The following is an 11,483-nucleotide window of genomic DNA, read 5'->3' as shown; positions in this document are numbered from 1 at the left end:
TATTTTTGAGTATTTATATATTTGTGAAAAAGTTTTGAGAGTTAATCCACTGTATGAATAACATTATTTTGATATTTAAAAGTGATTTAAAGTAGATTTTAAAAAAATCAGATATAATTATACATGTAGAAGGAGTTAAAATAAACTTTTCTGGGTTTTATGCATTATCAGTGTTTTTAAAACCAAGGTTCAAAAATACAATCCTGTTGTGTTATGTTTCTTGCTATGACTGTTTAATTTTGTATAAATTGACTGTTGATCAATGCATGACATGGCTGTGACTGTTAAAATGACCGCAATGACCTGTGTATTTCAGCCTCTCCTCACTCTGTTTGTATTACTGGTGGCGCTTCTGTGCTCTGGCGTTGGCACTTATCATTTCCATTTGGCCGTTACATATTTGCATTGTGTTGTTTTTCTCTTATTTTTCAAATTTTCATTGAAATTTTCCCATCATTTTGTAGCTCAAGCTAGTGCTTCTGAAGAATGTGTGTGGAAGCAAGTGTTATATTCAAGCTGGCACTTCCTAAAGATTTTGAAAACCCCTTTCCCTATTGACTTTATGAATTGATTTGAAAGCAGCCCTTATCTGAATGAAGTAACATATGGATAGAACAAGTTGGTCTTTTGTTATATTATATTTCGGACAAGAAAAAACAAACTTCCAATGCTCTGGTTGCATGTGCCTATCCAAAGACAAGAATTTTAGCCTGAGTAACACAGGAATACAATTTGTAAGAAACTGTTGATATGATTGAAGTTTTGGAAAGGATCTTCTTCTTCATTATACAGTACCAACATCCGTATGGGAATATGATATGATATAAAGTATAGCAATCTCTATTTTCTTAGTACAACATAACTGGATATAAAGTACAATCCTCTTTCGTCATATTAAAATAATGATATAAAGTACAGTCTCAATTCTTTAGAATTTCTCTCAAACATTAATGAATACAATGTACAGTACCTCTTTTCCATACTAGCATAAAGTACAACGGTCAGTCAAAGTACAGTCCTCTTTTCTCAATACATACGTAATGATATAAAGTACCAGTCCTCTTTTCTCAGTACAACTAATGATATAAAGGTACAGTCCTCTTTTCTCAATTATTAACATAATGATATAAATACAATCCTCTTTTCTCAGTACAAATAATGATTATTAAAGTTCTGTCCTCTTTTCCTCAGTACAACTTAATGATATAAAGTTCTATCTCTTTTCTCAGTACTACGTTATGATATAAAGTACAGTCCTCTTTTCTCAGTACAACGTATGATATAAAAGTAACAGTCCTATTTTCTCAGTACCAACGTAATGATATCAAGTACAGTCCTCTTTTCTTTTGTACAATAATGTATAAAGTACAGTCCTCTTTTCTAAATACAACAGCTCCTCTTTTTCTAAATGCAATCTAATGATATTAAAGTAAATCTCTTTTCTCAGTGCAAATGTTATAATGATATAAAGTACAATCCTCTTTTTCTTATTACACAAATGTACATGGATATTAAGTACAATCCTTTTTTCTAAATACAATGGTAATGATATAAAGTAAGTCCTCCTTTTCTCAATACAAACTTATGATTTTAAAGTACAGTCCTCTTTTTCCAATACTTGTAATGATATAAAGTACATTCTCTTTTCTCATTTACAACATTTATGATATAAATACTATCCCTCTTTCACAGTACAAATCATAATGATATAAAGTATAGTCCTCTTTTCTTATTAACTTATTATATACTTCCTCTTTTTCTCGGTACAACGTGATATAAAGTACAGTCCTCTTTTCTCAGTCAACATATAATATAAAGTACAGTCCTATTTTTGTCACTCAACTCTTTGAGTGGACTGGTTGATAATTTACTTAATGCTTTAACTTTTCTTCTAAATTTAACCAATTACTGACAACATCAAATCAATATTAAATGGCAGTTAAGATGCATTTAAAACTCCGAAAATATTACTTTTACCATGATTGTTTGAGGTATAAACTACCAAAAGTGTCCATCTCAATAGGTTATCAGTTTTAGCTGTGGAATGCTTTTTGAATTTTATTTCATACTAGAGATGCGAGGGAGATTTTAACACTCACCATCGTATGATCTATGTTAGTCAAAGGCATGAAAGATCACACTCTTCCTTTGAAATATTTTGATACACATAAGAAACTACATTATGTACACATAAAGTGTGCATAGCTGCAAAACAATTGTATTGAGATAACAAAACACTTGAGTTATCAAACTCCAAGATGACAGTCTGTCGACCATCTGGTAATCAGAATGACCCCAATATGCACGAGTTGGAACCAAGGGGGGCTTACGTATACAATTTTTGGAAGATCCCTGCAGTGTTCTCTAAGCAACGATGTACGAAAGGACCAAAAACAAAAGCCAACCGCCTGCATAATGGTGGGATAATTTCTAGTTGTATGGTGTAAAGATACAAATAACAAAACGACCAAAGTTTTCATAAGTATGTTATAACTATGTTGACCAATGGTGAATGCATTCCCTGCTGTATATTACTATTACTGTGGCTGTGGTGAGACATAGGCGCACCTTTATGAAGCATTATATGGAGTATTGATACAAGTTCAACCATCAAATACAATGCATTTTACTCATTATACCAGCATTTTCCATGCTTATTAACCTTTCTGGTTCACCGATGCTTTCTTTTCCAGGAATGGCACACAGCTTTAACTACACGTTTATGAAGAAAAAAACAAAGTTTAAGAATCAGCGAATCAGGGCTTTATGTTAATAATTATATGACCAATATTTAAAAACACACCATTCGAATATCCATGGTAACAAATTGTAGCTTTTTCTTTCATTATGTATACATTCAAGCTGAACACAAGAGCTGATCAGGACGGTGATTATAACCTTATGATATTTCATATTTACTATTATGAGGGAAGGCACCCCTGGCACGTCTCTCTTAGTTTAAATACAAGTGTGAGTGTTAAGGAAGACCAGTTTGACGTACAGATGCTGGGTGTTATGGAATTGGGAGGGAGACTGTGGTAGATAATGTGGGTTTGTTTTGCTTTGATTATAAGATTGTCCCATTAACAGCCAGGGTCATTTGAGGACGGCCTCCCATTTGTGCAATGTGTTTTGTAATGTGTTGCGATATGTGAATGTCTGTATATTTTGAGATGCTGCGGTATTCTCCTTGTAATTGTGGAACCCTTTGAATAGTGCATTCTCACTGAAGTATGCCACCGAAGACATGGAATAAGCACAATTTACCCGGTCACATACTGACAACGGGCGAACAGTTGTCTTATTCCCATTATGCTTTGTGCTTAGCAGGGAATGGAAATTACAATTTTTATATGGTGTGTCTCGGCCGGGGGGACAGAACCCAGAGCCTTTCTCACAGAGGCGAGCATTTAACCATAGGTCAAATATGAAGCATCGCAAGGGAGACGTTAGGGAAAAGAAAAGAAAAGCTAAGGTCCTAAATTTAGTCGCCTTTTACGATGTTATGCAATACGGGCAGCATGTATAATTCTAGTGTCCTACCAGCAGGGCAGATTGATTAATACAATAGAGGGTTGAGTTGGAGTACAGAATGGAGTTAGTTAAATAAGTGACTTTTCTATATTTCAGACAATCATCTTATCGTCTGGAGTTATCCTAACCCTACTTTTCCTCCTGCTGGGCTACTTCATCAACGCCAGAGCTGGAATTATCTTCTCCGCGCGCCCGTCCAGATACTTCTCTTATTGAGGATCTTGGGCAAGAATGTACTCGCTGATCAGGAGGTTTCGTGTCAATGAATCACCAATATACATATCGTGTTACGAAATAATGACTGTTGAGACATTGAGTTACATGAATTTTGGATACTTATGTCCATTTTTGGAATTGGTGCTCACTCTTCTGAATATCTTGAGATTATAACATTTGATATTGAACGAAATCCATGTTGACGCCATTTTGTGCTGGACACAAATGGAAAACTGACAGACAAGGTGTCGTGTGTTTAGGAACAAATTTGTGAAGCAAAGAGTGATATGTTGTTTGAAAATCATGAATCACAAAGATGATAAATCAAACCTAAATTTGTGGTTTATACGGGGGATCAATAATGTAAGCCTTACATTGCCCATTGTTGAACGTTTTATTCATAGTGTAAAATGTATCATCTTCATATCGATGTCACCCTCGGACAATACTTTGGTGCCAACGTTACTAGACAATACTAGTTTAAAAATTATGAAGACTCTCACTCATTAGTTGTTGTTTTATCATGAATTTGAAATATTTGTTATATGATTTGTGTCATTTGTCGTGAATGAATACCACATTTTGTAATTAAAGCTTTTCAACTACGTGAAATGTAACATTTAAAAAATAGATGTTGAATGATATTGTTGACTTTTTCAAATGCTGTGTGTATGAAAAGGTTTTGTTTTTATGAACTGATAAGAGTTATATGTGTTGTATTGGTGTAGCTGTTACAGAATGATTGACTGTATGATGAGTGTTTGACAGGTTAATATAACTTATTTCATTATTTGTCGCTTTAATATTCATGACCTGTTTGTCTGAAACAACTTTCGTGTAGTAATAAACATTCCAAACAATATATTCGTCTTTGTCTCTGACTGTTGAATATGGACTTTTTTGCAAATGCATTTACATAAATTACTTACCCTTCTACCGGACCAATGGTTATACACTCAACTGTCAATTTCTATGTTTGAGAACAAACGGCGAAATCCAATGCCAAACAGACCATGTGATTAAATGATTTCAATATCTGAGTATAGGACTTTTTAGCTCGCCTATTCGAAGAAAAGGGGAGCTAATGTTGTCAACCCGGCGTCGGCGTCAGCATTGGCGTCCCATTTCACGTTAAAGTTTTTGAGCAAGTTTCTGTTTCGTCAATTGTTTAAGCTTAAGTCATCATAAATGTTTATGATTTTATTTTCCTAATGTGTATGGATGATGAACGTGATAATACAACCAATTTGGGGCCCTTTAGGTTTTTTTGAGTCTGTTAATTTGTCATATTTCCATGTTAAAGTTTTTGCCCCCAGCAAGTTTCTATTTTGTCTATTGTTTAAGCTTAAGTCATCATAAATGTTTATGATTTTATTTTCCTAATGTGTATGGATGCTGAACGTGATAATACAACCAAATTGGGGGTCCTATAGGGGGTTTTTGAGTCTGTTAATTTGTCATATTTCCATGTTAAAGTTTTTTAAAGTTTCTATTTTGTGAATTGTTTAAGCATAAGTCATCATAAATGTTTATGATTTTATTTTTCTAATGTGTATGGATGCTGAACATGATAATACAACCAATTTGGGGTCCTTCAGGTTTTTTTTAGTCTGTTAATTTGTCATATTTCTGTTTAAATAGTAAATACTTGAACATCAACTTCTTCTGAATAGGCGAGCTTTGCTGTTCTCAAACAGCTCTTGTTTTATTCTAGAGTCATTTATCCTAGGTTTTAGTCAAAAGGCTTCATAAAAACTCGCAATATTTGATGGTCGGTTAGTTTTATTTACGTCCTGTGATTTAAGGGCAGCTTCCCCTGTATGCAATGTGTGTTTGTATGGATGTCTGATTATTTTGAGAAGCTGCGGTATGTATGCGTGTTGTCTCTCTTTGCAATAGCGAAAAATATTTGCTCATTTTATAGCGCATTCTTACTGAAATAGTAATGTCATATTATACTGACAATTGACAAACGAGTCGTCTCACTTCCTGTAAGCTGTTATTGGGCATTGGATTTATTGTATATAAGTAAGTATATAAAGCTCATTATTGCATTCTTCTATTCAGATCAGGGCAGGACATAATAGTCATGAAAAAGATAATTTTAAATGTTTATCAGAAAGTAAAACGTGTATCAGAAACATGTCGTTACAATATATTGCTTAATAAAACCTAACAATAATGATAAAACGAACATGAATTGTAGAGTAACCGATATACCTCTAAAATTCGTTTGCTTTGTTTCATTAGATGCAATTTTATACATTTTTATGTATTACGCATTGCAAGTGACGTCCGTTTGATTGATAACATCATCTGAACTTTAGCCCTTTATTCAAACTTTAGTAATGATTTAAGGAAAACATTTAGGGTTAAAGGTCCAATATCTAGGTACATCATTAATTATTCTTAAATAATTCAGGTCTCTGCTGATCATAAATTGTGCTTATCTAACTTCATTCGGAATCTTTATATGATCTTAAAATTTATGATCTAAAAATGGTTGACAAATGCACAGAAAAGAGACAAATACTATGGACAATGATAATAGATTAGTGTAATGTGACTTGATGCTGTATATAGCTTGTGTCCTCGGTAATGTGAAGTACCAGGAAGCAGATATCTGTGAAGGTTAACACAAGTCACTCGCTATCATATATCATAATTATACAAGTGGATAACCCTGAATTGCCGTTGATAAGAGAAGAGTTACTGAGTGAAATAACATGCCATAGTACATGTTTTTGTCAAATTCTTTATTATCAAATGTTGAGAATTGATGAGAAATAAAGATAATGTTTGTCAGACTTATGCTGCTGGTCTCCATGTGTTATGTCACGTGAAAATACCAGAGGGGAAAAACTGCAGCAAAATGGAACTAAACACATAATGATAATATAAACAAACATGTCAAGATGTAGGTTACACTATCTAAAAAAATGGTGTTACAAGACAATAGATTTAAATTTCCTTGTATAATCCTTAATACTTTCATGTTCCTAATTCAAAAGGTTGACACACCCACAAAGAATTACGAATATCCTTACAAAGTTTCCAGACAAATAACATTTTAAGTCTCACAATGCTAACACGAATCTGAACAACGCTTAAAACAGTCCTGATTACCCATTGTAAAGCGCGAGTGTAAATGTTGGAGAAACTACTTAATTCTGAAAAAAATGTTTAAAATCAGTAAATACACAACCCTAGACATCATTTAAGAAATAAGAAATGTATCATTCCGGGCTCCCCCTTATTGTAAACATATTTACACTCAGTACACGTTCATTCCCCGATGTAAAATCACTTCATGACTGTTATATATCTACCTTATCATTTAGCTAATTTATACAGCGTCATTTATATGATTAATGTAACAGTGAATTTTAGGTCATCTGACCCGTCGTCGCGTGCAATACCTCTTCTGCAAACTTTTCATACAAACGAATTCTGAATACGTGAAACGTTCAGCGTAATGATATAGGGCCTGTGCCATGCTAGGATGAAGGGATACTAAAATATTATCCAAATGAATGGTCCTCAACTAGAGACTTTTGTATGTGTATTTGTTGTTCAATTGAACGACCTTGACCTTCATTCATGATCATCTGCATCTGTAAACAAGTCTTGAGACGGCTTCTTGTCAATAGCTAGTACTGGATACCTGATTCTGGGATAAAAGGGTATCTTACTCTCACCTAACTTTCAAGTTCTCAGAGGTCACGTCTGGATAAGCCTTCACACTTCTCTATGTCTGAAAGTACTCAGAATTTGGGCTTGACCCACTTTCAAGTTCACATAAAGTAAATTTTCTCAGAATTTGGGCTTGACCCACTTTCAAGTTCACATCGGTCAAATTCATATCGGGAGTTAACAATTTTACCTAAAGAGTACTTAGTATACAGAATCTTCTTTGAGTCGGAAAGGTGAGCATTTCCAGCCTAGTTGTATTTTATTCAATGACTTTGTCCATAAATGAGTGCTGTAAGGTTAATCCAACCGCACGTAATAACACTAAACATATCTATAATTATAAAGATATTAACATTTCCATTCGAATTTCGCCTTGATTCAATCTTTAATATAAGAATAGCGTTTGTGGGTAAAGGTTTCGTATTTAAGTACATTTCCCTACCCTTATTTATCTTCCTGAAATAATGAAGGTCTCTCCTGATCATAATTTGTTATCCAAAGTTCATCTCGGTCTTTATGTAATTCATAAATGACTGACAGTTGCACAATAACAAAAAGAAAAAGTAAGCCAGTTGGCATTGAGGTAACTTAGTATAATGTGACATGTATGTAGCAGGTGTCCTCGATTTTATTAAGCACTCTTCAAATTGTTAAGTCTTTCACACGAAACCAAAAATCAATATATTGTATAACGTGAAATGTTCGTGTGTACTTTCTGTCGTGGTTCGGAGTTTTGGCATGATCACGTAGTTAGACGATGAAACAAAACGACAATAACATAAAAACAAAAAGGGTGGTTTTTCTATTTGTGCTTTCAACCAACCACAGAAATAACGAATGTTTCTATGTAACGGTAGTTTAATGTTATACAGTTACCAGTACGTGCAACAAAAATTGTAGTAAATTCTGTACGTGATTTGTTGTGTTATAAAATGTTTAAAATTTAAAAAAAAACTCACAGGGAAGTTAAATTTAGTGTTGTCAGGTCGTTGCCGCTGATTTCAGGCCAATTTCACATCTTTTTTTTTATTCGTGTCATCTGACCCATCGTCGTAAGTTGTGCGCCATCCGAAAAATGTCCATTCAAACAGCTTCTTCTCAATAAACAAAAGGCACAGAGTACTGATATTGAGCCTGTAGATGAAGGGTTACCAGTATTATTCATATGATTCTACAGTCAACGTAAAAGGTCTCAGGGATAAAAGAGGCTTACATGTTTAAACGACTTCTTGAAAATCACTAACAGTCCTAGACTAGAATAACTTAGTTTGTTGGATTGATTAACTCCCTCAAGGTCACACGGGTCAAACTGGATAAACTATTTTAACAACAACTTGTTTCCCATGTCTAGATACATGACATTGAGTCTGTAGAGTACTTAGATGAAGAAATATTTTTTGATTAGGTTTTGTTTACAAGAAAATAATAATGGCAACCGTTGTCATTTAAAGACGGCCTTCCATGTGTTCAATGTGCTGCGGTGTGTATCTGTTTTGGGAGGCGGTGGTATATTCGTGTTGTATCTCCTTGTTACAGTGGAACTCCTGTCCTTTCTATAGTGCTATATAACTGACGCATGCCGTTGAAGACACTGAACAAGCGTACCGCACCCGGTAACATTATACTCACAACGTACAAACCAGTCGTCTTTCTTCCTTTCATCCTCGATATTCCAGGGGTTCCGATCACATACGATCTCCACACCCCTGGACTATCTCATAGTAAAACTGGAGGCAACAGAATAGAACAGGTAATTTAGTCATTTGATGTACATCAAAAGAGCCGTATAACGGTACACTGTGGTTGACTTTGATGTTAGGCGTCGCTCTCTCTGTAGTCTTCAAAAAAAAATCTTTGCTAGCCTGTGATTGGGCAAATGTTTTCCGCTGAGCTGCCTTCAATTTCACAATGAAATAGACCAAGGGTGTAGAGATCGTATGTGGTCGGAACCCCTGGAATATCGAGGATGACTTCCCTTATGCTGAGCGCTAAGCAGCATCAGAAACATCACTTGTATAAACCAGTCCAGGCGGTGTCAAATAAGATATTTTGAAGAAGAGAGTTTTAAGATCGTGCAAAAGAAGCAACCGACACAGTTCTAACGCCCTATACTACTTGCAGCCTGTGCAGTAAACCAGTCTTTTAGGTAAGCTGAGATGAAGCTTTCAAATGACCTAATCTAATCCCTGTTTTGTCCCTCTTAGTGCGTTGTCCGAATTGTGTCCGAAAACAATTGAAATTTTTGACTTCTTATTCGTTAGGTTGATTAGAATTGTGAATGATATGTGAACCCCATGCCAAAGGGGCTGTGGTGGGACCAAATGGTGTAAAATTGACTAAAATTTTTAACTATATGAACAAGTTTACTATAGTTTATATAAAGAAACAAATTATTGAGCATTACTTGTTCAATTTTTGTTGTCAACTGGATATGCGATATGCTTTAAATTTCTTGTGAAGGAGAGATCTTCATGTAACCCAAAACTAAATCACATAACACTAATGAGTCAAAATAGCTAAGCGGTACATATGATCTTCATATTTGATACAGACCATCTTGTTATTTGTACAGACCATCTTGTAATTTGTACAGACCATCTTGTTATTTGATACAGACCATCTTGTTATTTGATACAGACCATCTTGTTATTTGATACAGACCATCTTGTTATTTGATACAGACCATCTTGTTATTTGATACAGACCATCTTGTTACTTGATACAGACAATCTTTCGGTCATCGATGTTGTGTGGAGTGCGCAATCCGCCGTGCAGAAACTTTCCATTCAGATGACTTTTCTCAGTAACCGTCAAAGTTACTGATATTTGGCATGTAGCATGCTGGGATGAAGTGTTTTTATTTGTTAAATCAATTACCTTGCATTTCATTCCACATGGATGATATAGGCTAAATCCTAAACTAGCTTCGTGTAAATAATAACTTGTTTTTTTTATAAAATAAGATATCCAATTAATATCATTAACAGATTTACGGACGACCTCTCATGTGTACAAATGTGTAGATGTCTGTACGTTTTGGGAGGCTGCGGTATTTTCGGGTTATGTCTCCTATTGCCCTTGTTGAAGTGTTATATTACCAAAGTATGCCACCAAAGACACTGACCTAACACACCTTACCCTGTCATATTATACTGACAACGGCAATACCAGTCGTCTCATTCTCTTTGTACTGAGCGCTAAGCAAGAGCAAAATCTTACGGCCAGGGGAAAGAACTAAGAACTCTCTTCATAGGGACAAGCGTTCCACTGAAGACTAACACTGAGGCGGTGTCATAGGAGACTTTAGGAAGAACAAAGTTAGATAGGAGGAAGAGATAAGATAAAATCTTAAAAGTCGTCTTCACGATCTTGCGATAGACGCCGCATATAAAATTCTAGCGCACTAGGGCAGTGTCCAATGATGACCTTTGTGACCTTAATTCAACTTTAGGAAACATACTTTTGCTGAATACAAAAGTCAAATTGACAGATAAGGTGTAATGTGTTCGAAACCTACGGTTGATATAAGTGGTAAATTAACCTTATTTTTCACCAGGTTAAGGTTATGGTGCAACTGTTGAAAAACTGTTATCCATAACAACTGATATTGATTTCTGCATTTACATAGGATTGTATTGCTTTTGGTATGGATAAATATTTGAAGGATGAAAAAACATGCCTAATGTACCAATTCATACTGTATTTTATACAATTGACATTAATTTCTGCCTCGGTATAAGGCCTTAGGTTCACATACATGTTGTGGATATGGGCATTCATTTATTTTGGGGTAAAAAGGATTTTGAGAATTTCAAGAGGCCAAATGGGTAAACATGTGCGTGCATGATATGCTCTTTGGTTTTTAGTGGCTGTCAGAGTCGAGCTTTGCTGTTCTCAAACAGCACTTATTATAGCTTTTTAATAACAAGCATGTAAGCATGTATCATCTTCATATCGAGCACAATGTCATTTCATTCTCGGACAATACTATGGTACCCTCTTCACTAGACAATACTTGCTAAATATGAAGATTCACTTAT

This window comes from Argopecten irradians, chromosome 3 (assembly GCF_041381155.1).
Source record: "Argopecten irradians isolate NY chromosome 3, Ai_NY, whole genome shotgun sequence".
NCBI classification, from domain to species: domain Eukaryota; kingdom Metazoa; phylum Mollusca; class Bivalvia; order Pectinida; family Pectinidae; genus Argopecten; species Argopecten irradians.
Note: the sequence above shows the minus strand (reverse complement) of the source record.